This window comes from Dermacentor andersoni, chromosome 5, assembly GCF_023375885.2.
Source record: "Dermacentor andersoni chromosome 5, qqDerAnde1_hic_scaffold, whole genome shotgun sequence".
Classification (NCBI taxonomy): Eukaryota; Metazoa; Arthropoda; class Arachnida; order Ixodida; family Ixodidae; genus Dermacentor; species Dermacentor andersoni.
Genome location: NC_092818.1, coordinates 23,926,537 through 23,952,897, shown reverse-complemented (window position 1 = coordinate 23,952,897; position 26,361 = coordinate 23,926,537). Strand labels below are relative to the sequence as shown.

At 45.5% G+C, this 26,361-nt stretch overlaps 1 long non-coding RNA gene across 2 annotated transcripts; it reads right to left on the bottom strand.

Moving 5' to 3' along the window:
- Positions 1 to 6,128: 6,128 nt before the first annotated feature.
- On the bottom strand, positions 6,129 to 21,186 carry LOC129384595 (uncharacterized). 2 transcript variants are annotated; one of them, XR_008612304.2, is made up of 4 exons: positions 21,073 to 21,186; positions 19,261 to 19,366; positions 16,681 to 16,750; positions 6,129 to 9,319 (listed from the first exon to the last, which is right to left on the bottom strand). It is a non-coding gene; the product is annotated as an uncharacterized lncRNA (long non-coding RNA). The 2 variants fall into 2 exon arrangements; XR_008612305.2 differs by lacking the exon at positions 21,073 to 21,186 and adding an exon at positions 20,204 to 21,059.
- Positions 21,187 to 26,361: the final 5,175 nt, after the last annotated feature.

The following is a 26,361-nucleotide window of genomic DNA, read 5'->3' as shown; positions in this document are numbered from 1 at the left end:
CGTTCGGCAGGTGTGAGGGTATCGGCGATGGCATTGGAGAACGCATCCCTGGACGTTTCCTCAAGCGCGGACATCGAAGACGGTTGGCCGGAGTCGACATCAAAAGAGTCTCCGGGGACGTCAACCAAAGACGAAGAGTCGAGGAGTTCGACGAAGCCAAGGCATTCGCCAACGAGCAACGTAATAGGCGCACAGAGGGGATTGTAAAAGTATATATTGGTGCAGCCGCCAGCCATGTCAAGCATCGCGAAGGGTAGTGGGAGAGATTTACGGCTCATGAAGACGTCGGACGGTGTGAAGAGGACCGTTGCATCAGCGATAGCATCGCAAGAGACAGGTACGAGGGCGAAGGAGCCAGGTGGAATATCTGTGTCCTCGCGCACGGTAAGTTTAGAAGGGCGGTCGCAATCTTCGTCCAAGGGTGCGTCACAAGGGGAAAATTCAACTTCGGCGCGTGCGCAGTCGATCACGGCTTTATGGCTGGATAAGAAGTCACATCCGAGGATGACGTCATGTGAGCAGGTGGGAAGAACAATACACTCGACGGTGTAAACAATGCCGTGAATAAGCACACGTACAGTACAGGCTGCGTGCGAAGTGACGTGCTGCGCGCTTGCCGTACGAAGCGACAGTCCAGAAAGCGGCGTGGTCACCTTGCGCAGCGAACGGCACAGTTTCGCGGCTATCACAGAAACGGCTGCGCCGGTATCCACAAGAGCGAATGCAGGAACACCTTCTACACAAATTTCGACCACGTTAGCAGGAGAGGCGCGAGGACTTAGACAGTTCGAATGGGACGCAGTTCTTGCCTCTTGAACTGCGACGTTCAGTTTTCCTGGTCAGGTGGTGCGGGTCGCCGACGCATTGGGGAGAGCGAGCGTCGGCGAGGGGATGGCGAGCGACGCGAAGGAAATTTTGGGATGTCAGCACGAGCGTACGGTTGGAGGGAAGGGGCCGCGGCGTATTGGCGAAATGGCTGGCTGCCGTACTGGAAGGGCCGCGAGGCGTCGCCTAACGCTTGAGGGCGACGGCAGCAATATCGGGCGACGTGTCCGGGAGTGCAGCAAGAATAACAGATAGGTCGATTGTCAGGTGTCCTCCAAGGATTAGCTCGCGGTGCGGTCCAAGATGCAGCATGGCTTTCCGGTGGCAGCGGTTGGGACTGGGTCGCGAAAGACGCCTGTGGAGGCCTGCGTACTGCCTGCGCGTACGTGAGAGGCGCGACCACAGGTAGGACTGGCTGTGCATAGGTGAGAGGCGTGGCGACAGGCTGCACTGCCAGCGCAGAGTTGAGATTCGCGGCTGCAGGCGGCTGATGGTGTGCGGAAGGGACAACTTGAGTGACCTCTTCGGAAATGAGGGTGCGGAGCGTGTTTGGAATACGGGAGGTGGGCTCCTGAGTGAAGGGGACTAAAGAAAGTTGGCGGGCAACTTCCTCACGCACGAAGTCCTTGACCCGCTGAAGGAATGAGGATGGGCCGTACATGTTGTCAAGGCTCGCCAACGAGTCGTCCCTTTCCAGAGGACGCCTAGTCGAAGCGCGTTGCTTCCTTAACTCATCGTAACTTTGGCATAGGCTGACAACTTCAGACACAGTGCGCGGATTCCTCGCTAGGAGCATCTGGAATGCGCCGTCATCGATGCCTTTCAGTATATGGCGAATTCGCTCAGCTTCGGGCATTGCGGCGTTGACTCGTTTACAAAGGTCCACGACGTCTTCTATGTAGCTTGTGAACGTTTCTGCCGTCTGCTGTGCTCGGGCGCGCAAGCGTTGTTCGGCGCGCAGCTTGCGAACAGCGGGTCGGCCGAACACTTCCGTAAAGGTTGTCTTGAAGAGTGACCATGTGGGTACGTCACTTTCGTGGTTGTGAAACCACAGTTGGGCAACACCAGCCAGATAAAAGATGACGTGAGTTAACTTGGCTGGATCATCCCACTTGTTGTGTGCGCTCACCCGTTCATATGACGCAAACCAGTCTTCTACGTCTTCGTCGTCTGCACCGCTGAAGATCTTGGGGTCCCGTTGTCGTGGAACGCCGGTGTAGGTGACGGACTGTGGCGTCAGTGCCGTTTGGGATGAGGTGTCGGCCATGGCGGGCGGTAGCGTTCTTGATCTCAGCTCCAGGGTTTCAAGCAACGGGGTTTGAGTCCCAGCAGCTCCACCAAATGTGAAAAGGTTTATTGGTGGCGCCTAATGCGAAGGCACAGCGACCGGGAACGGCGAGGCAGCCCGAAGCACTGTCCAAACGGACGCCAGCAATCAACAGCCCGAGCGGAGACGAGCCGCGCGTTGGCGATGCGGCTGTGCCGCGAGGCGCGTCTTCTTCTTCACAGATGCAAGAATACTGCTCATTGTGTAAACATTGGCGAGTAGCACGTCTCATACTCGCAGTCCTGCCCATCGTGGAAATATGAGGAAGAAATTGGGAACACCAAAGTGAAGGAAAATATATCCTTCAAGAAGACATGAAGGCGGGTATCGTACCTTCCAAGGAGCAGCTTTGCCGAAGTGGCGCGCCAGGGGGCAGAGCAACAACGGCTTCCGCCGGCTGTCCGGCCCACATGTAGTGAGCCAGCGGCGATGCCATCCGCACAGAAACATAGAGCATGTACACAAAATCACTACAGTGGAATGTCAGGGGGCTTCCAGAGAATGCAAATGAGGTTAAAGAGCTGCGGTATAAACTCAGTCCGAAACCGCTGTATGTTCAGGAAACATACCTAAAATCTACACAGGTAAATCTCCCTACATAACAGGCCGCGATGATGATCAACCCTGTGCTGAGTTGTATCAATAATTGTAGATAAGTCAGTTGCTTGCCAGAATCTTTCTTTCCAGACACGCCTTGAGGCAGCGTCTGTTCGAGCGATTCCTTTTAACAAGTTAATCATCATCTCTTCCACTTATATGCCACCTCATTACGAGCAGAGCAAAACAGAACTTTTCATGCTAATTCACCAGCTCGTAGAACCACACATTATCGCTGGCGATTTTAATGCTCACAGCACTTTGTGGGGAAAAACACGGTGTGTTGTCAGGGGTCGGCTTATAGAGAACTTTCTAGTAAACCCTGGTACATGCTCTCTTTATTAAAAAAGAGCCCACCTACTGCAATACACATCGTAATTATTAATCTTCCGGAGATGTAACGATTGGCACTGCGGACCTCCTTTCTTACATAGAATAAAATGTAATTGAGAATCATCCAGGAGGGACCGCTTTCCTCTAACACGCACTTTAACACAGCAACATGACAGTCCTCTCCGTGACCCCAATTGGAAACTATGATTTGCAGGCTGGAAAAGTTAATAAGATTAACATACATAACACAAGATTTTATCAACCAGTTTAGTATTGATGCCGCAGTAGCGTATTTTCGTGCGTTTGTTCTTGACACAGCTGAAAAATTTATTACGCGAACAGACGGTCCCTCATATGAAAGACGGGTCCCCTGGTGGAATGCGGCTGCAGACTGGCACGAAAGAAACGAATCAAAGCGTGGGGTGCAGTATGTCGCCTCCCAGAGAAGAAAATCGTAAAGAAGTTAAACTCCTAAATTGACAGGCAAGGGGCACACAACGCAAAGTAGGGAGGGATAGCTGGGAGAGGTTTATCTCTGGCATAGCACCCTACCATCAAAAGTTCAAAGTTTAGAGAGAGAGAGAGAGAGAGAGAGAGAGAGAAGAATACAGGAAGGCAGGGATGTTAACCAGTCAATAGTCTGGTTGGCTACCCTACACTGGGGGAAGGGAGAAGGGGAAGAGAAAGAAGGGAGAGAGAAGGTGTAGGTACGTGTACGGACAGCACTTCAGTTAAAGTCGCTCGAGCAAACCAGAAGTTCTGAGAAAACACAAAAGTGCCTTCACTGCCTTCTGAGCCGATGATCGGTCGGGACGGTGCTCTAATATTGTCTGTTCACTCAGAGGACGATGGTCTAGTCTCCTCAATGTGTCGGACAAATACTGTCTTTGTGCTTGAAATTGAGGACAATGGCACAATATGTGGTCAATGTTCTCCTCGCATGCGCAAACATCACATGCAGGACTATCAGCCATTCCAATTAGGGCTGAGTAGGCATTCGTGAGGGCCACTCCAAGCCATAACCGACACAGAAGAGACGCTTCACGCCGGTGCACACCGGCTAGAGGTCTGAGTTGAAGTGATGGGTTTAGTCGGTGCAGTCTTGTGCGCCTTGTATGTACGGTATTCCACTCTGCTAAGGAGATCGTGCGTGCCAGAATGCCAAGTTGTCTCGCGGCGTCGGTCCTTGAGAGCGGAATGGGGACGCAGCGGTCTTCTTGGTTTGACGTCCGAGCTGCCTTATCGGCGTCAAAGTTTAGAAATGCCTAAGAAAGCTAAGGGGACAAGAAACCCTAATATTATTTCACTTCACCAGGCCATCGCTGTTGGTGAACACTTCGACAGTGTGTCTAGCTCGATGCAGTATTCTAAATAATTTCTCAAGAACAAAGAATTAGCCGAGCGCAAGACATTCGACCGTAACTGAACACAGAATTCTCGTTGTAACTATCCTTTCAATATAACCGAGCTAAGAGCTTCGTTGAACGTAAGCAAGATTTCTGCACCGAGTCCTGACAGAATCATGTACGACATAAATTAACATCTCCACACTAATACTGAACTGAATCTACTCGCACTTTACCATGCTTTATGGGCTGTTGGGTACCTTCCCTCTGCATGGAAGAAAGCCATTGCCAATTTGATTTTGAAGCAGGGCAAAGACCCCTCATTAGTAACATGTTCCCGTCCAATGGCCATCACAGGTTGTACCAGCAAAACTCTTAAAAAATGTCTAATTTTCTTCTTCTGTATTTTTAAGGATTTAGCAAACTGCTTGACCTGCAACTGTGTGGTTTTAGAGAAAGCGCTTCGTCGAATGACCATCTCATGCTCATTGAGGGAAACGTTCGCGATGGCTTCACTCACGAAGAATTATTTATGTAAGACAGCCTCAATATCAAAAAGGCATACGAATCTACCTGGCGTTACTGAATATTGAGGTCTATCCGAAATTTGAATCCGTGATCTTTAAGTTAATTGAAATCTACCTTTTTAACCAGACATTTCGTATGGGAATTGGAAATGCTTTGTTCAGGCAATTTGTACAGTAAACGTGAGTTCCACAAGGTAGCACACTTAGCTGCACATGCTTCAAAGTTAAGATGAATTCTTTACGCTTCTACATTCCACGGATTTTATCTTATTATGTATATCTTGATGGCGTGAAGACAGGTTTAGTCACATAACCTCTCCATCGGTGAGCGACAAGTTCAGCTAGGCCTGAACTGTCTGCAGCTGCTTTGACATAGTTTATGGCGCGAACAAGACTAACCGAAAGAAAGTGGTACAGGACCGAGGGCTAGTAACTCACTGTAAACAAAAAAACACCCAGATGGGCGTTTTTTGCTTGTCCTCTGGCGCATTCCCTTTTGTACATCTTTTTGCTCCCATTGAAAGGGCGTACGATAAAACTCCCATTGACGTGGGCATTAATTGGGCACACAACGGGGGTACCGTATACGCCCACTTCACCCCCCCCCCCCTATTTGACTGGGAGGTACAATGGGAGTATTGTGAAGGAATTAAAGGCATTTTAGCTTAGGTGCGGCAAGCTCGTAGCGAAATGCATGGTGGCGCGGGTCACGCGCTTACGCAGTACCAGACGGAACACCGCAGGCCGAAATGTCGAACGCCGGCGATCAAGGCTCAAGGGAACTCGGCCGTCGGTGAGCTGCCACCCGAGCAGGCGTCGCACCTGCTCGGAGCGAACGCCGGCGTCCGACACCTTGGCCTGCGGTGTTCCGTCTGCTGCTGCATAGGCGCGGCGTACCGCCACGAAGAATTTCGCCGCGGGCTCGCCACACGTGGTCCAATCGACGGCACAGGGCCACCGCTGAATCGACCAAGTCACGCGCACACGTGGTCCAATGGCGAATGAACCCGTCACCGCACGTCTTCATTTTTTTTCCCTTTCGCTGATCACAGAGCCCCTCTTTGCAAAGCTTTTATACAGTCGTCCTAGCTTATCGGCAGTGCCTCCGAGGCCAGCAAACGCCTTCGAGAGCAGTTGCTACTTGCTGAAAGGAAAAATGCACGAGACACACACTGACAGTGAAGAAAATTTATTTTACACCAAATGTAAGAAATATATGTTCACTTCCGGGCCCAAAAGAAAGCACATTTCTGCCCCAGTAAAACAATTGTCTGGATTTTAAAAAAGAGCACTGTACATTGTAAGCATGCCAGTTGCTAGTATTCTACATGTCCTAATACAATGAAATTAGTAAATGAAAGAAATGCTAAGAAATCTTATCTCGTTTCATACTGAACTGTAACTACAGAGCCATGTGTTTGAACTGTTACTTTGTACTGACGCTCCACACTTTTGCACACACTATATATTGAGCTCGCTTGACTAAGAGTAAAACTTCATTTGGCCTAGTTGGCACATAATTCTGAACTTAAAACTTACAGCGCAAACACCTAAGACGAACCGCAAAAGGCAGATACGACACACGCTGGCACTAACTGACAACTTCTTGATTTCTTCGTCGTCGGTGCATATATATGCCCTAGGCCACACAACTGCACAGGCGCACACATTACATTACAGAGATCTCCCAAATTATCACATATGCAAACGTAGGAACTCAAATTCAGATGGGTGCAGGGACAAAGCTATGTCACTGATGCAATTATCATTTTGCCTTTTTATGTCGTAGGCCTCTAAGGCAAGCCGCGCAAGCTCATTCATGCTTTTGCCAAGAATCGACGTCCCATCAAGTCGTGCCTCACAAGTTTTGCAAGAGTTTATATGCGCAACAATGTGCACTCTTCTATCTACATTTTTGTTTACTTTTTGTGCATGTTCCCTGCGCGGTCCCTTAAACACATAAGGTCATCTATCAACTCAAGAAAATTGCTTGCAGGCATAGTGTTCCTTTGGCGTTTTCTGCACCGAACAAGCTTTTAAAGCATGCTCCCGCACCTGCGGAGAGGGCAGAGGAGGACGCCGAATTCGGCATGATGCTTCATACATGTTGTGCGCGGTCGGCGTGGTTTATACAATTCACTCTCATGTGCTAAGACATAGCTTGGCTAGATAGGGCATTGCATCAATGAGCGACTCAGGGAACATGCGCAACAAGTAAACAAAAATGTAGATAGAGGAGCGCACCTTGGTGCGCATATAAACTCTTGCAACAATTGTGAGGCACAACTTGATGGGACGTCAATTCTTGGCAAAAGCAAGAATGAGCATGTGCGGCTTGCCTTAGAGGCTTACCACAAGAAAGGCAGGGCGATAATTGCATTAGTAAGATATCTTTGTCCCTGCATCCATCTGAATTTGACTTCCTACGCTTGCGTATGTGATAATTTGGCAGATCTCTGTAATGTAATCTGAGTGCCTGCGCGGTAGTGTGGCCTAAGGTTTATATTGCATCGACGACGAAGAAATAAAGAAGTTAGCACCAGTGTGTGTCGTATCTTCCTTTTGTGGTTCGCCTTAGGTGTTTGTGCTGTAAGTTTAAGTTGCTTGACTAAGCCATTCCTAATTAACAGTGGCTGGTATAATGAGGCCGATCAGTGGTATTTTGCATGGACTAGCACACAAATATGATAAATGTCAAAGTACTAAATTAAGAAATTGGGACTCATCACACAAACAAGCTACATAATTTAGTGCTGGATATCTGAGCAAGCTATTAAAAATTATTGTATTTTACGAACCAGAACCCACCTTCTGATTATGACACATGCCATAGCGAGTAACCCGAATTAATTTGGACAACCTGGGGTTCTTTAACATGCACCTGTCTAAGTACACAGGTGCTTTTGCATTTCGCTCCCACTGAAATGCGGTTTTGTTTAAGACTACATTTACGAAAGTTCCAAACACGATCCCCCCTATATTTTTACAGTGGGTGCTCTTTAAATGGAGCCTCAAGGTGCCAGGGAAATTGGTTCCATTTACCAGGCATTATATTTACTGAGAGACATTGCAGAGAGCCAACCAATTATCAGGATGGTGTCCTATTTAAGCGGCAGTTTCGAAGCGATTTTCGTTTATCGAGATTCCACTGTAGTCCATAATAGTGGATGAGTTGTGTTCTGCATGGACACATTAGCATGGCTACCATGTTTAGTTGAATATTGTGCAAGCAGCAACATTTCACTGTACCCAGTGCAATATTTAAAGCCAGCAATGTAACATGTTGCAAATGCAGCCACGAACAAGTACCTTCCCTGATCATATCCAAAAGCATCATCTTTATACGAAATTAGTCATGCTTTCTCCCGTTTAAGTGCCTTGTTTTCAGAAATCAAATCCTCCTTATCACATTGACCTCCAATTGTGTCATTCCCCGAGCTGAGGTCATTTGAGATTGCATTTAATTGCCCTTCAAATAGCATATTGGTCTTATTTAAAAAGCACATGGCATCACAGTGACCACCTAGACATAGAATTCGAGCTGCAACACAGTAGCAAACATTCTGAGGTAGAAGCCTAACTATTCTTTTGAATTTGGATGCATGCTCAAAACACTGCTACGCGATTGCAGACAGGGCTGATAGTGTAGCAACCAGGACAGATTTAACGGACATAAAGGAGCAAAATTGTGTGAGCTTCGAATTATTATTCTCTCTGAGGAACCATGCTGTCCAATTATAAAACGGGGATCAAAATAAAGTAATTGGATAGCAAATCTGCATTTCATTAAGTAAATAAAATACTGTTCATGCTACCTTCCAGGGTGCACACTACATTCCCTTTCCTTGAATGTGAATTTGCTACCTTTCCATGGGTTGCCAAATGTATAGGTGTATTGTTGGTCAAGGGTGGTGGAATGGATATAGGTCTCAGGCTAGAGGAAATATTTAGAGAAGGAGACTTGCCAGGTTGAACAACGAATGTCTCAGGCTGGAGCCATTTGGTTCTCTTGCAAAGATGTTGCCTCCAGCTTGAGACTTCCTTTGTTGGACAACTGTTGATGACTAATTTCGCCATCTTTTAATTTACCCTCGTCTTATTCAACCTATTGCTCCACGCAGCAGCTGCACTTTCTTTAAAGAATAAAGATATTAATGAGCTCAAAGGCTTTGTGCATGGCTGCATCCCCAAGTGCAAAAATTTGTTTGCAGAGTGAATGACAGAGTTGGTACCTTTCTTGAGAATTCAATAGGAAGAACCAAAAATTAAGCTAACAGACTGGTTATGACGACAAGTAAACATGAATTGATGTGGAGTGCCATTTCTTCATTTTGCACCAGGCTTGGGGCCAGCCAGACTTCTTCCTAAAATTGAGAAAATTTTTCTAATGAAATACATATTAAGAGTATTTTCTTCATAATCTGAAAATAAAAAACATGGTTATTTGGTTATTCATATTTAGTTGGGAACAGTGCGAAGGACACTGACGAAGTAAGGGCTTATGCAGTAATGCCACATAGTGCTGGCTGAGAACAGATTCAATTTTAGAACAGACAAACAGTTAAGTACTTTGGAATGCTTCCTAAAAGCCATAAAAAACCAAAGCAGGAAGCAGTTGTACAAAATAATGTATGTGCATGAAAAATGCATCTGATCATCGGTTCGCAGACATGTATGCCATTTGCTTGTCAGTTAACAAAACACGTGTTACACTGAAACATTTCTCCTACAATTTGGCAATTCTGTGGGCTTTCATTATTGCTCGGGTCAGTTGGTTTATGTTGTTACTGCTACTAGTGTACGGTGAAGTGTAATGTAGATGGGCAAGTACTACTGACAACTATGAACATTGGCAAATTTTGCTGCACCAGGATAACGCATGCATTGTCCCGCTGCAGCGAAACTTTCCAGTAAACATTCACAGTTGTCTGTAGCACTTTCCCATCTGTCTCGCCTCACACTGTTCCATCTATAGCGCTTCACCATACTGTAATATGCACCACCGACACAAAATTCTACCCTTCTGAAGTTCTTACTGCTACTTCGCACTCGTCACATTCAGGCCGCCAGGCGTACTGAGCCCAATGTAGTATAACTGCATAGACTGGCAGCTCCTGTCATGGACTTATTCTGGTGTAATGGCACCACAGAAGCAAACGAAGACAAAGACATGCAGGACACAAGTGCCTAACCTCAACTCTCGCTTTAATAAGAAAACAGACATCATATACATCACATAGTGACAGGAAGTGATGTCATTAATTCAAAAACAAATTCTTTGTGCAATGTAGCTGAGAATGACTGATGCATTTGTCCTTTTCGTGCTAATCTGCCAAAGCTTAATTATCTTATGTACATCTGCTCATAATTTTTGGCTACAAGTTTTGATGAACACAGGAACGAACCAATCTATTTTGCAGTGCATCACTATGTGCGAATGAGAGTTATTCCACACAAACTTCATTAGCCGCAATCTCAAATTAATACGTGTGTATGCAATGCAAGCATGACTGGATGGGAATGGCTGACTGTACATAACCTCCGTTGCACAGTGCACCGCCTGCAAATTGTGCTGCACGCAACAAGTTAATTTGTTTTCCTGGCTTGTCTTTTTTTCTCATCAGAGCAAATCTCTCATCACATGTTTCATACAGAAAAAAAATTTTTGCCCGTAGAGACCAGCTACACAATTACCCATGAAAATTACAAATGCATACGAAACAACTGCAACCACCTTTTTACTTCATCTCATTCATTATATTCCATATTCATACCTAATTTAGTTGCACAAATCATTGTTTTCTCAGGCCCTTGTTAGGAGAGTTTTGTGCTGTAATAAAAGGCAGAAGCCAAAAAAAGGAAAAGGTTGGTTGTGGTTGAAGCACAATATGCATCTAGTGAGCTAGGCCGCAAGCGTTGTGTAGTCTGCTGCCATCATAAGGCCGTGCCTACATTGGACAGATGGGATGCTCTATTAATGCGAAATCAGGGAAATTGAGGGAGTATGAGTCATCCGTGTGAAACAATCCTCCATCACACAATGTTAAATATTGCAAAGAATGTGACTGCGGTCCTGTGTTCCACAAAACTTGCGTTGTAGCCAGGTATTACGACCTGGCAACATGCAAGGTAATTGTGGCTTGCAACATTTAAAAAGTATGACGAATGTATCAGTGATCCATTAGTTGCACTGCATAAAGAATTTCTTTTAACAGATATCATCACATCATGTCTCCACCTGTTATTAAATATTGCCTGTTTCCTTATTTTAAAGCTTGAAGTGAGAACCGGTGCTTGTGTCATGTGCGTACATATCTTTGTTTACTTTTTGTGGTGTCATTACACCAGAATTTATATAACCAAATGGCCACACACTGCTTTTGTCACGTTATAGTGGTGCTTGCAAAGCCTCCCAAACAGCAGCCTATTTGGTCAAAACATGCTTTTGTACATATGCTCTTCCAAATAGAAAAGCTATCAAGAAGGTAACAAGAATCAAGAGCACTAAGTTAAATCCACTGCAATGCTTCACTTTTTTGCCTTTATTCCTTACACCTAAGTGGATAAGAAAGAGTGTGAATGTTACAGAAATGCACTAAATAAGTTGTTGAAATTATGCAAAAATGTTAACGCAACTAAGCATAGATTTATGTGCAATAATAGACACCAGTCTCAATTTCTTTCCTTCTGACATAAACATAGTATATCTTATTCCTTTGGCATGAAGGAAAGCATATGTAGACCAGACAAGCTTATATTTGAATGAGAGCCTTCACGATTAAGCACCACTATAATGTGACCATAAGAGTACATACACTGTAAACAGTGCAGATGACAGCCCAAATTTCATAAGTGCAACATGTTAGCGAAAGCAGCAACCATTAACCCAGAAACTAATCAAATCCCACAAAATAACAACAAGAAAAAAAAAAAGATTAATGTGTCAGCGCAGCACCTGTTCTCTGAAGTTACAGAAAAGTGGTATGCTTGTTAACAAATCTGAAACCACAGCACATTTGTATCTGACCACCCCCTGCCTCTTTATGTGCTTTCGTGCCTCTGACAAGGCATTACTGGATATTTATTTGCTTGTCTGTTGCAAAAACACATCAATTATTAGTCAGTGCACAGTGCACCATGCCATTTATCTATGTGGACTCACTTTGTGCCCTTAGCACTGCTCTCACCTATTCAGAACTAAGGATTGCAAAAAGACTTGTTCCACTTAAATCTACATGCCTTAATATGTGGGTTCTGCAGTTGAAATAGGGTAATTATAAGTAAAATGCATGACATGTTCTGATGAACTTTGTTTTCATAATCTAATTGTTTATTTGGGCACATAACCAGTCAGATCATTTGTACTAACACAAGAAAACAAATTCAACACACTAGGTTATACTGGTTGGTGCTCTATTGACTTTAGTACACACATTGAACAAACGACAGGCAGTGAGAAATACCAACAACCACTAACTTCCACATGGCATTATTGGTCACATGTGCACGATATAGCTACAAAAACCCAAACGAAAGTAGACAAAGAAAAAAGTACATTTTAACAGAAAAAGAACAAGACAAAAAAACTTCTTTGGTAGCTAAGTCACAATCAAGGTGTAAATGACAGCTATAGTTTGGCAAGCACACATGTAGTTACTTTGCTCAGTTCCTCGATATCCCAATTTCTTGTTTGACAGCAACACCAACGGGACATCTACGCATATCTATTGCACATGCCATTTTTGCTCGCTCCAAAATCCTTTCGTGGTTATTCATTTAGTACCTGCTTCGCCTGTACTGGCATTGCAGGGGGGGTATACATTCTGTGTAATGTAACTTACATTCAAATCAAGCACACAAAGCAGGGAGGGAATTATCTTTGAAAACTATGCAAACAATTGCAGGCTGAAAAACCTTGCAGTCCCTTTGGTCCAAGGAAAAAACAATGTGAGGCATCACCTATAAGTAAAGGAAATTAATAAACCTTTTTAGTGTAATCTCTTTCTTGTGAGGTATGATGATAGCCTGATATGAATTTCTCTATCTCTACATGTTTGGAACAGTATATGCTTGAAATAATCTTAACTGAAGAGATTTCCCAGTCTTTTAAATCCTGCCATTGCAGCTTACCCTTACTCTCAGTAATACAAAGCCTTTTAGTATGACTTCCTATTACAAATCTAACTGCCATATTTTGAACATTTTCAAGCAGACCAGCTGACTCAATATTATGGGGATTCTAGCAAACATGTACTTATTTGATTAGTGAATGCACATAAGCAAAATACCGCTGTTCTTTGAGGTTTTCGGGAAGCCAACAAAATGTGTATGGGTGGACACACGACAGCTACTACACCAATAAGCATCGTGGCCAACCAAAATTAAGTTTATTCCTATATGGGCGGGCGCGGCGGAGTGTGAGCAGACAATGGTCGGCTTTTTCTGGAGTCATATACAAAGGAACCCCAACATAACGAATGCACTAAAATCAGCAATTTGGTTTGTTGTACTCAGATTCGACCGTTTAGTCAAATAAGTACATTTGCAAATGGATTGTTTTCCCACGGAAAGGGCCGCAGTCAGAAAACACAAATCTGAATGAGAAAAAAATTTTGAAATTTGAGAGTCGGCGACCAAAGATACGGTTTCACGGTGTGTTAACGATACCTTCACATAGGTAGCATGAAGCAAACCCAGCCTTGCTTTCGCATCCACCCTGTCCTCTTTGATACTGCCACACACAGTGGAACGACACCATCATGAAAAGTGCTGGCAGTGGAGGTGAATGCTTTGTCTGTATCAAACTTCAATGCATCTCTGAAACTACAGATTATGCAACCCCGTGTACTAAACACGGGGGAAGACTGTGCACATAATACCACGCCATATCAGCACGTCTAGTCTTTCCACACGCAGCAGATCACCTCTAGAACAGGGTGTGCAGGCTGCAGATGTGCTCAGCTGCGCTCACAGCCATGGCGCTAGAAAAGAAGACGCACGGACTGGGCCCTTCTGAGGGCCCCCTTAAAAGCTCAGTTTGTCATTTTTTGTTTCTGTAATAGGCTAGTGATAAAAGTGAATTTGCTTCATGCCTATTAAGAAATGTTGTACACATGGTAGAAAAATTATGAAAGTAGAACATTTTATTACTTTTCACCCCTCTCAGTTGGAATATCGTACAAATGCATAAGCAGCCATTTTTGCCTTGTTTCATCTAAGATGTTTTTTTCATGCTGAAAGAAAGGCATGTGTTTAAAAAATAAGCTTGGTTGCAACATGTAAAGGAATTATGTAATGTCACAAGGGTTCCTGAAATCAAAATATATTTGTGATTTCTTTGCGACTGGAACACTCAAAAGGAAAACGACCTTTTAAACAGACTAAAACAAAGCCACAGCACATGCACCCATACTCAGCCAGGGACTGTATCAAGCTGATATGAGAAGACTTTCAAGAAAGAATCTTTCCCGGTTTGGGAAAATTCTTAAAACAATGGTTAATACCTGGCCCCACGCCTTAAATCTAGAAGGAATAAAGTTCTTAAGCTACTCTGCGTTCTTTCTTGAACCCAACAAATGTGCCTAGAAAAATGGGTCAAGTCTACATCTTGCCGCATCTGTGGCAAGGTGTGAACAAAAAACTCGCTTCAGCTGGCTGCAGTGCTCCCTGCGATGAATATTCAGGCAGAAAATTGTTACCCCAGTGTGACTGTGCACCCAAGAAAACAAAATGTGGTAGACTACATCAATGCAAACGGAAAAATCTTTAGTCCATGCTTGCTGGCAACCTGTGTCTGTATTGGCCTCTAGGAGAATTGTGGCCCCCACGTGCTGGAATATTTCCGTGGCATAGAAAACATTGTGTGATACCAGCTATCAAGTGCTACCATGAAGTAGCTACCAGCTATCAAGCTATCAAAAGAGCTATAGGCAATTTTGCTGCAATAACAGTACTGTTTTTATAGCATTCGTTGTGGGGAGTGCAGCTTGCCCCTTTTGCCGGAGTTCTTGCTGAACGGCGATTTATTATCAGTCTGTTATATGTGGAACTTGAACAGCTTATATTTTTGTCTCCTCAATCCACACTTCTGCTGCACTTTTGCCAGCATCTCTACACAGGGTGTCTTGACTGAGGTCATACCAAGTAAGCACGCTACAAGCCTTGTGTGCATTGTTTTCATGACTCTTTCGATGACCAAATTTCATTTTCAGTGACTTTATCAACTAAGTATCTAGCGGCAGCTTGAACATGGGTACTCATGAGAACTCGCACCAGGCTTGGTCAAATACGTCCAGCACTGCAGCACTGAGTAGTGAACCATGCTGTAAGAGTTGGCAACTAAATTGCCACCTTGTGATTGAAACTTTTCATCCTTACAATCAAGGCTTCAATTGCCCAGCCAGCGAGCTGCAGCAAAGGTGTGAACTATAGTCATCTGATGTCACATTCTATGTCATAGCGATAGCAGGTGATCCCTCCAGTGGTGGCCCTCAAGGCCAACAGGCATCCCTTTCTATGCACGTGCTTGTGTAGGACTGGGGAGATGGTGCCAGTTTGTTCTTCAGCATTAACACTGTTCACGCTGTATCAGGAACACATTTTCTTACTCAGTGCAATAGCCCTTGAACCTACATAATTGCCAATGAGTCCTTTGTCGACCAACCTTTCCTTTGCCATGTCATTTCCTTTTGCCTTGATGTCACAGCAACTTCAGCTATATGAAGCAATGATGGTGTTTGAGTACCCACACAGCCTTGCAGCTTTCCAACCTGAACATTGCTTCATTAAAAGCTGACATGATTTGGTCTCAGCAGACAGATCAGAGTTTAAAAGAAGCCTTAAACTTCTTTCAAAGTCATTCTAACCTTGTCAATAATCCCGTGCCTTTTGATGTGTTATTCAGCATTGTCCAAAGCAAGTCTGCTCTTAAAAATCAAAATAACAACTTTGTGAGGCCACCTACTAGGCTACCACTGTCTCTTCAGCCAGCCTGAAGTGTCTTGCAGCCATCAAAGCTGGAGTGCAAAAAAAACGACAAAGAAAAGTGTGGCAGACAAAATGCTCATGGAAATCCATATGTTTATGGACTGTTACACTGACTGAAAAAGATGGTGGCTTCCCAATACAGTCTTGATGTACGTAGCTGTTTCAGTCACGAATAAACAGCCAGTTGCGCAGTCCTGCACAAGCACAGTGTACAGATGCCCATGGATTAAAATTTGTTGTGTGTGCATGTGGTACAGTGTACCACATTTCATGTTCCTGAGGCTGCAGTACACTGGGAAGACTGGTTGCAACTTCAATAGTAGGCCCTTAGAGTATTGCAGCCCTTTGTTCATATTTTGCTGCAGATTGTATCAAATGCGAATGCAAATTGTTTTGCAGGACACGTCAGTTCAGTTCAAGCAATTAGACAGAGTAACCCAAGAAATAGTTTAAGCCTCGAAAAGGTCTTAATGCAGTCCCTAGTTTAGTACAGGTTTTCGCCTGATGTTTTGGCTTCTTCTACGGTATAATGCTGTTGCTTGCTAGGTACTGGTGGTGTGATGTGCACACTCTCTTGTGTTGCTATAACGACAACTTGTAAAAAAGATTTTCCTTCCTAACAAACATTTGGATACAGTGCCTGTGAGCTCATCTTTTAACCTGTTTTTCATTTGATCTGTGCATTTACATTGAATGTAAACTAGAAAATATCAGTACTGAGAATCACAAAAGAACACACCTGTGTAACGATTCTGCCGAGATCGTGGGAGTGGTCCAGCCACAGGATGCAACGCAGGTAGAAAGGCCTCCTGAGTTAAAGCAAAATAACAATCGTTGTAAGATGCGAATAAAAAATTTTATTCTGTGAGGCTTTCGGCATATATACTAATTACCACATTTGTATGTAAAATAGTTTTGCATAATAGCTGAGCAAGGTTAACGTCTCGCCCTGTGACTGTCAGCCAATGCTACTCATGGCAATGGTGGCGAATATGGCACATCCTTTCAAATGGAACTTTTGTGGGTTACATGAATTTAAAAGAACTTAGGTTTACATAATACATAACACCTGTGGTTAGAAGGATGTCTTGCATGCAGCACCAATGCCACAAGTGGCACTGCTTAACACTTCCAGGGCCAGACTTAGTACATAAACAATACAAATGTGCAACAATGTGAACAGGTGGTTAGCTGCTGCTATAACTCAAAGATTGCATGCATCATGTAGATGTGAATGCAGCTCCCATCAGGAGCGAGTTGCCCTTTAGTGCACTTCACTTCTCTTCCTCTTTTGTCTTCATTGCATGTTGGTGCCATATGGTAATAATGAACAAAAATTAAGCACTTCAGTTCCCATTCTTGTTTTACTACATGCTGTAAAGTCATCTAAGTGCGCTTAATACTCTTAAGAATGTACTTTAGCCATTTTGTCAATATTTTTCGCTTGGCTTCACTACACCTTAATGTAGTGCAAATTCTAGACAATGCTTACAAAAAAACCTACTCCACACAATAACACCTCCAATTAACAGTACACAGTCTATGGCTTCGAGATGTGTACATACATACTTTATACATGGTTACAATGAAAATATAAGTGGCTGTTCTAATACGCACACTTAGCATACTGCATAACAGTCACCTGGTTCCAAAATGGCTTTTTGTTATCACCCATAGGACGGCCACAACTATAAATTTAATTCTGGCAGTAACTTAAGCCACAGCCAAAACCTTCATAGTGCAATCAATGAAAATTTTCGAATTTAGAGCAGTTAGACATAAACAGGGCAAGTAGTTTTAAAGTGTTAAATAATGAACTGTTATGGAATATGGCGGTAGAAGGCCATGCGCCTGAAACACAGGTACTGTTTATCATATAAGCACATTCTTATATTTTTGCTTAGTTTCCTAGGGATTGCATCAAACAGTTTGCTTGTGTAAATTTTGCTACATGGCTGTATCGTATTAGCCCTTATCTTTTCACATTTGGCTTACTGCAGCTTTATGCACATGCATAAAGCTACTACTGCTACCACTCTACTGCTACACTACTACCTACTACCTACACTACTACCTTCAGCTGAAGGCCAAGCACTATGCTGTCCAACATACATGCATTTAACAACACCGAACAGTAGACAGAGAATGAGCAACTCTTTTAAAAAGTGCAGTTCTTTGGAGACACATTGATATATATCTGGAAAACAGAGATTTTTGCTAAAGTTATAACTCAATATAATTGGTACTGAGCATAATGCATCTTGCAATAAACTTGCATTTACCGCACACCATTATACACACTGCGACCTCTGCAGCTTCTCCACAATCTGGCACAATGTGCTCAAGCTGCCTGTAAACCCTGGAAGGGGTCTATGATAGTTTAAGAAGCTCAGCAAACATGAGAAGGACCTAAAATGAAGGTCAGAGAAGCAAAGCAAATTTTTAACCATTCCTCTCTATGTTGCTATGAGTGTCAAGGTTCCAGCAAATGATGTGTTTGAACTGTGTTTTTAATCGTGCAATACTAGAGAGCACATTTTTGCAATAATAATGTGACAGAGAAGAATGACAGAAACTAACTTAATGAATATTTTTCTAAACTTGCATGAGGTTTTCGTCATTATGCTGATGCACACACCTGCATACCTCTACTGTGAAGTCTTGTTTCAGTTTATTTTATTGTCACATAGTAATTTACACCATACACTTGTCCTGAAATACATCACGTTGGGCTCCTTCAGTATTTTTTGCTTACTGGAAACACACATGCCTATACAGGGCAAGCACTCAATACATGCAAGACTGCCACGGGAATGGCCACTCGAGGTCGACTGTTAGTACAGCGCAAAAGACGAGGACTGAAGGAAGAACACAACACAGGCGCTGTCACACAGAAACATACTCAAGGCACTTTGCGAGATTCTCAGGCTTCTTTCATGCTCTAAAAACACATTATGTAGCACATATTGAGCCACAGATAGCTGTACTGGGAAATTTTCACGTTGCTCTACAATTTTATAATTGAGACTTTTTATCTAATTACATTTGAGAAGTTGATTAATTGATTAAGACTAATTAGGTAATTAGGCAAAATGCAGCAAACCCAAGTATTTCCAAGAGACAGGAAACAACATTACATAGGTTCTGTGCAGCTAGATGGCATATTCATATTTTTAAAAGTTTGCTAGAGTTACGTGGGATAACCTGCATACCTCCTATGGAACAGGTGTCACACCAATCACTCTAAGTAATGCCGCTAAACTAGCCATTGCGCTCAAAACATACAGGGTAAAAAAGCAAACTCTAGGTAAGAGCATACCAAGGCCTCTATTGCTGAAAAGGGAAACTGATGGGAGGCGCCCGATCTCCGGCCATGAAGCTGCTTCATCCTCACAGTTGGCAATGAAACGACCGCAGCCGCAGTCCTGAAATAAAAATGAAAAATTTGACACTACAGTGATCACACAGAACACAAAAAAGCTGGTCACAAGCTTATCTTGGTGAACATCTGCTGCTACATTAGGTTTTGTATATTCGTCAGCTTATTGTTAAACTAAGCTTGCCAATATTTTATATCTTAATGGCTTTGCTCTTTACAAACCAATACCTTTGCCCAACCCATGCACATATGCACTACTTAAGCTATGAGATGTTTACTGATCCCTTACAATGATTGGCTTCTAAGACAAATTATTTCACACAAAAGGATGCATAACTTATGAGTGTTACTGACATTGAATACCAAGGTAGTACCTTTTTTTATAGACAATCGCGGACTTGAAGCACATTTTTCTCACAGATACAGGTTACAGGTTGATCGGTCTGCCCTTTTTTTTTTCACCAGCAACAGAAATTTTGTTATTAATACTCGTGCAATATAGGATGACGCTGTGATGTGTGATATGATCCTGAGTTGAAAAGCGCAACTTCTTTGTGTTAATTTGGCACCTAGAATTCAATACTAAATATCTGTACCCAATAGGCAATGGCACAGCAGCAAAGTAATTAAACATTAAACAAGTTCAGGTATCCAGAGCACAGCGCCAGCTGTTGAATAACAACATTGCACAAGCATCGACTATATAGATATAACGTAGTAAGTGCACCGCAGGCGTAGTGGCGGCCTCAGCAAAGAACACAGGCATGGAGCGACGCGCCCGTATGACCTATCACCGGCAATGCTATCGCGTAAATTGATATATCTCGTCACGGCACGGGCACCGTTTTCTGCCGGCCGAGGTGCCGGCGCCACTGGTACTCACCTGCTCCGGCCGCCGAGGTTCAAGTGACGGCGTATCCAGTAATCTGAACCCAAGCAGGTCACCTGTTACCGCCAAGCAGTACGCTAACAATAAAGAGGTTCTTATACTCTGACCGGCAGCTCATGCGGCGTTGACCCGTAGTGCCGTTGGAAGCTCACCACACGCTTTTAATACCACAAACGCGCCGCCGACATTTCACGCCCGTAGATCAAAGTCGACGGGCGCAGGCTCTACATGCTACGTGCCGCAGTCGCGCACTGCCTGCACAATCAACGACGTGGGCGCGAAGAGACACAGACGATAGAAAGGAGCGTACTGGCAAATCTGCACAATGCGCGCTAAGTGGGCGACCTACTGCACACAATCGCACGAGCTAGGGGATTGGCGCCACGTACGCGCCAGCTAGCAGATACCGCGCACAAAGAAGCGCCGCCGGTTCTCGCTCAAATGATCGCTGTACAAACACTCACACACGCGCACCGCAGTAAGCCCTTAACGAGCCGCCACATTTTCAGGCCGCGGTTAGGCGGCGAAGCTTAGCTCACCTCGCACTGCACGTAACTATTATGGTAGTGGCTTGCGCTTCGGGGATCATGTCGAATGCTCACATCCGCCCAATTAAAGACGCGGCAAAGTCCCTCATTATATAAAATCCTAATTTTTAAGTACACTCGCTTGACTCTGAGCACTCAAGTCGCCTCGATTACGACAAAGCTCGAAGAAACACAGTGATCGTGCAAAATGGTTCTGGACGGTCAACTGTCGCGCCATGTTGTATCGAGACCTTCAACAAGTCATATCAGCGCGTCTCCTCACTTAGAACACATGCACACTCATAGAACATGTAATAATCGTTCAAAGTCACTTACCGTGGAGTCTTGGGGGTTCAAAGCAGTGAGAAACATCAACCACGGTAGAAGAATGTGCCGTCGCTGGTCGAATGGCCGTCGCTGAAAGCTGCTTCAACGCGTGCGCGCGCGCTCCGAAGGCTGGTGTTCCTCCGCGCGTAGTTCCGACTTCGGCGTCCTCTGCAGCACCAAGGCGCGGCTACTCCGAACAGAAAAACAGCGCCGACACACATTGCGCGGGATATTTCGAATCTGACTGCAGAAATAATCCTACTGAAATTGTCGCTGCGGCTGACTGCCTTGTTGGTCATGGCTGAGTTATTCTTTTCTCTGTTTGGCTCGTCTCAATTTCCCCTACGCCACCGTTATGCCTTGAAAACCCCCATTTTACAACCGCAATGCCCCTTCAAATGGGGTCGGGGGTATAATAATGGTTCTAGCTTATTTTACTTCTTCTCGTGGGCGTACTCATTTTAAGCTAGGGGGGAAAAATGGCATATCAACTGTTAAAACGCCCATATGGGCTCATTTGTGTTTACAGTGTAGCAGTCGTCAAGCGCTCTTTCCTGTCCAAACTTTATTCCGTTAATCTTATTCGCGCTAGTAGCTACGTCACAGCAATTGCACCAACACCAACTAGCACAACTTGCTGGGTTGATTACTCTGGACTTTCTAAATGTGCTAATGAGAGTAGATGTAGTTTGACTCACCAAAAGAGCTCCATAATCCTGTTTACGAGAAAAAGGAGCTTGGTCCCAGAACCCAATATTGAACTCCTTGGAGAACGCGTTCCTGTGAATGCAGAAAACAAATTCATTGTCATCATACCATACTCAAAAGTAACCTTTATTTCCCGGTTAAGTATGTTAACGGTAAATGCCTAAGAACGATGAATATCCTTAAAATTGGTCGCACACAACATGGGGTAGCGTTCATCGGAGAGAGAGAGAAGACAGAGGAAAGGCCGGGAGGTTAACCAGAAGGGAAGGTACGGTTTGCTACCCTACGCTGAGGAGAGAAGAGAGGGGGACGCAAAGTGACAGGAAAGTAGAGATAGAGAAAGAAAGGGAGCTCATGACGATGCACAAGAGGCGTATAGAAACGCTTTTGCACTATGGCGGCGTTGTTTACCGCTCTGATGACCCCAGACCCCTCAATATGCTAGAACATGCGCACCATCTAGGCACCCGTTTCGCAACTGGTGCCTTCAGAACAAGCTCTATGCAGAACGTGTGCGTAGACGAACAGTCACTTCATCTGCAGAGGCCATACTATAGTTTCCTATACTTCTTGAAAGTAAGTTCAAACTGTGAGCATCTATTATATACTGAGATAAGCGATGCAACATGTAGGACACATTTTCATAACCCCCATTGAATGAGAGAGGCCATGCCACTAAGTGTGAGGAAATTGAAAAAGCATCTGGGTCTTCCGCTCCTTACATTTCAAATTATGGCTCCAGCGAAGCCACTTTCGCCATGAATAGGACATGAGCTAGAGCGTGACATGTCGTTTGTTAAAATCACTAAACATTCTGCAGAGATACACATTTGTGTGCATTTCCTTGAACTCCAGTGCAAGTATTCTGATCCGCAGTTTTACGCAGACACAACGAAGGCACATTCCTGCATCTCAAATACAGCTGTAAGTCCATTTTTGTTAAAGAATTTGACGTTCTGTACCGGGAAACCATCATCTTCACTACAGAAGCCTATGCATTGATCAGGGCTATGAAACACATCAGAAAACACAGCTACGAATGGCAATTGTGTTCACAGATGTTACGTGTGGAAAGACACAGACTTAAGAGGCTATTTACAGGCTATTTACACTGGAGCCAGACAGCCAGGCCTACACTCGCTTGCGCCAAGGCACAGATCAACTTCATCGTCGTCCTCGCGGCGGCTCGTCTCTTGAGCATCTCTCGATAATATCATAATAATATCACACCAAAAACATAAACGTGCTATAATCAATTAGCTTTACTCGCTACTTTGTTCTAGCTATGTATCTGACCAATATGTTATAATATGCGATGTTTCTGGGCACTAATGCATCGAGGAAAATGTGCTTGTGGATGAAATGGCTATATTCAGAGGAACGAAAGACAGCAATTTGTCCACATCAGTTGCTGCCACAGACATAAAGCTATTTCTCCGTAGAAAACTGAGCAGCCATTGGCAAGTGGGGTGCCGAAACCTTCAATGACGTCCACGTAATTAAAGCCATTTAGACAGTTCAACACTACTATCAAAGTCAGTAATATGTGATATGCTCTTTTGTTGACTGAGAATACGGCGCACATATGGTACCCATTCATATCTTTTCACTGGTGCTGAACATCTTAGCTATGGTAGATGTGGCGAGAGGCTGACCGTCCTCCGCGTTGTTACGTCTCAACACGGCCAAGGGTAGTAATTGTACATTTGCCACGAGGCAACCCCAACCATGCATCCATCATCGCCCATACAGAAGTCAACGCAGCGTTGACACCTACTGGTGACAGGTCCACAAATGGCCCCTCTACCGGTGCTTTACAAGCTGAGCTAATGGATGAAAGAGCCCAAGTCGATCGCTACCGAAGAACGGCGCCGACCTCAGATTCCCAGATTGATACATTTGCTAGATATACCAAATATGCTAAATTTGATTGTTGAGTGCGGCGGAACGATGCGATATCGTGATCGACGTATTGCGGCCGACTTGACGATAGTAGTTGGTCGGGATACAGTCAACAGATTCCCTAGTCGAGTCACGCAGGGAAGACAGTGGTATTAAAAGAGGACGAGTTTCGTGCAGAGTGGGGGACGTGTGCTGATGGAACTCAGACGTTTAGTATGCTCTTGCATGGAGAGGGCTTTCGTATCTGTAGCCAGTGTAACTAACGTATAATAAACCCCTTTTCCTTCATTCCTACCACTGGACGTACTCTTCGACGGGCTTGCTGGTTCTTGAACCAAACGCCGCCTTGAGCCGCAGCAGACTGGTTCAAAGCGGTGAGAGCAATAAGGCAGTCCTCAGGATCTGGCATCAGCGTATCTGAGAATGTGGCTCAGATGTACCTTACTCTTTAGACCGCAGTTCTTGATCATCTGCATTGGGATTTCATCGGTTTCTGTGCCTTGTTATTGGGAAGACTTCTGCTTTCTTTCAGTATAACCTTGCTATGCTAAATTTTACTCTGATGTTGCTGGTTTGAGTCTGAACTAAGCTTTCTTTAGGGCTGAAGTTATCCCTACTAATGTATCTGATCTACCGCAGCACATCGTCTCCTTCAAAGGAGTCACCATCTTCATCACTTGTAGCCGTCTGCGGATTTTCAGTTGGGACTCGGAGCGCTCCTACGCTGTTCCACAATTTTTTCGATCGTATGTGTCTTTTCTGCGAATGTTGTGCACCGAACTTTCTCTAATGCAATTAATTTTTTGCTGCACGTGCTCTTTCGTTGTCGTTTCTTTTCTCGGTATTTGTACCATCTATGGTACTACTCTGCTTCCTGTAATCCCAACTATTTGCCTTATCGATGATAGCTAGGTGCCTGGATTCGCTCTTCTATATCTTATTTTCTTGTTCCACCCCTTACTTGGGTGCCTCTTTCTAATCCAACAATTTGTTTTCGTATCTTTATTATCTTCGGCTGCACAACGTCTACCAGTCTGCTGTAAGAAACGCATCCATTTTCATCTCTATGCTTTTGCGATCCCTGTTATTTGCTTTCGAGTAACACCGCACCATCTAGTGCTGCTGCAAAGGAGTCTGCTCATGGGCTCCGAGAGTAGAATCGTGGCGCCACGGTGCGGGCTGAGAAATGTTCCCTCGCTTTAGTACGTACACAATCACCGAACTTGGCGAGAGGCTAATCGAGGAATGGCTCATAGCCAGTGCATTCTTGGTACAGCTCCCTAAAGTGTTGGCGTGAAAGAAGTTGGTTGAAAAGTGGCACCTACCCAGTGTATTTTTGCCGCAGTCTGGTAAATTGTCGGGTTGCTGTCTTTGTGAAATTCGTGTGAAGTGGCTTCGATAACACGCAGCATCGGATGAATTTGAAATATTACTTTGGCATTGTAGAGCGGCCCACGTACTGGCACATATACAGTAGCCCAAGTCGGCCTCAAAGACGTTCATTGAAGACTAGCACAGACCGACTGGCACATAACCACTACTGCAAATCGGCATCAAATGGCTGCATTGAAGAGGGGCACACATACAAATATTGTCGCACGCTCAGTGACTCAAGTTGGTCTGACAGTTTGTTTCGAACCTTGTTCCCTCAGCAGAGCAAATTGGTGTTCTAGCCATTCGGCCATTGACTACACAGAGACCATGTTCGTGGTAGAACGGATATACACAGAAGGACAGACAGACAGACAGACAGACAGACAGACAGACAGACAGACAGACAGACAGACAGACGGACGGACGGACGGACGGACGGACGGACGGACGGACGGACGGACGGACGGACGCACAGACGCACAGACGCACAGACGCGCAGACGCACAGACAGACAGACAGACAGACAGACAGACAGACAGACGGACGAACGGACGAACGAACGAACGGACGGACGGACGGACGGACGGACGGACGGACGGACGGACGGACGGACGGACGGGCGGGCGGACGGGCGGACGGGCGGACGGACGGGCGGACGGACGGGCGGGCGGGCGGACGGACGGACGGACGGACGGACGGACGGACGGGCGGACGGACGGGCGGACGGACGGGCGGACGGACGGACGGACGGACGGACGGGCGGACGGACGGACGGACGGACGGACGGGCGGACGGACGGACGGACGGGCGGACGGACGGGCGGACGGGCGGACGGACGGACGGGCGGACAGACGGACGGGCGGACGGACGGACGGACGGACGGACGGACGGACGGGCAGGCAGACGGGCGGACGGACGGGCAGGCAGACGGACGGACGGACGGGCAGGCAGACGGACGGACGGACGGGCAGGCAGACGGACGGACGGACGGACGGACGGGCAGGCAGACGGACGGACGGACGGACGGACGGACGGGCAGGCAGACGGACGGACGGACGGGAAGGCAGACGGACGGACGGACGGGAAGGCAGACGGACGGGCGGGAAGGCAGACGGACGGGCGGGCAGACGGACGGACGGGCGGGCAGGCACACAGATGGACGGACGGGCAGGCACACAGATGGACGGACGGGCAGGCAGACGGACGGGCAGGCAGACGGACGGACGGACGGGCAGACGGACGGACGGGCAGACGGACGGACGGGCAGACGGACGGACGGACGGGCAGGCAGACGGACGGGCAGGCAGGCAGACG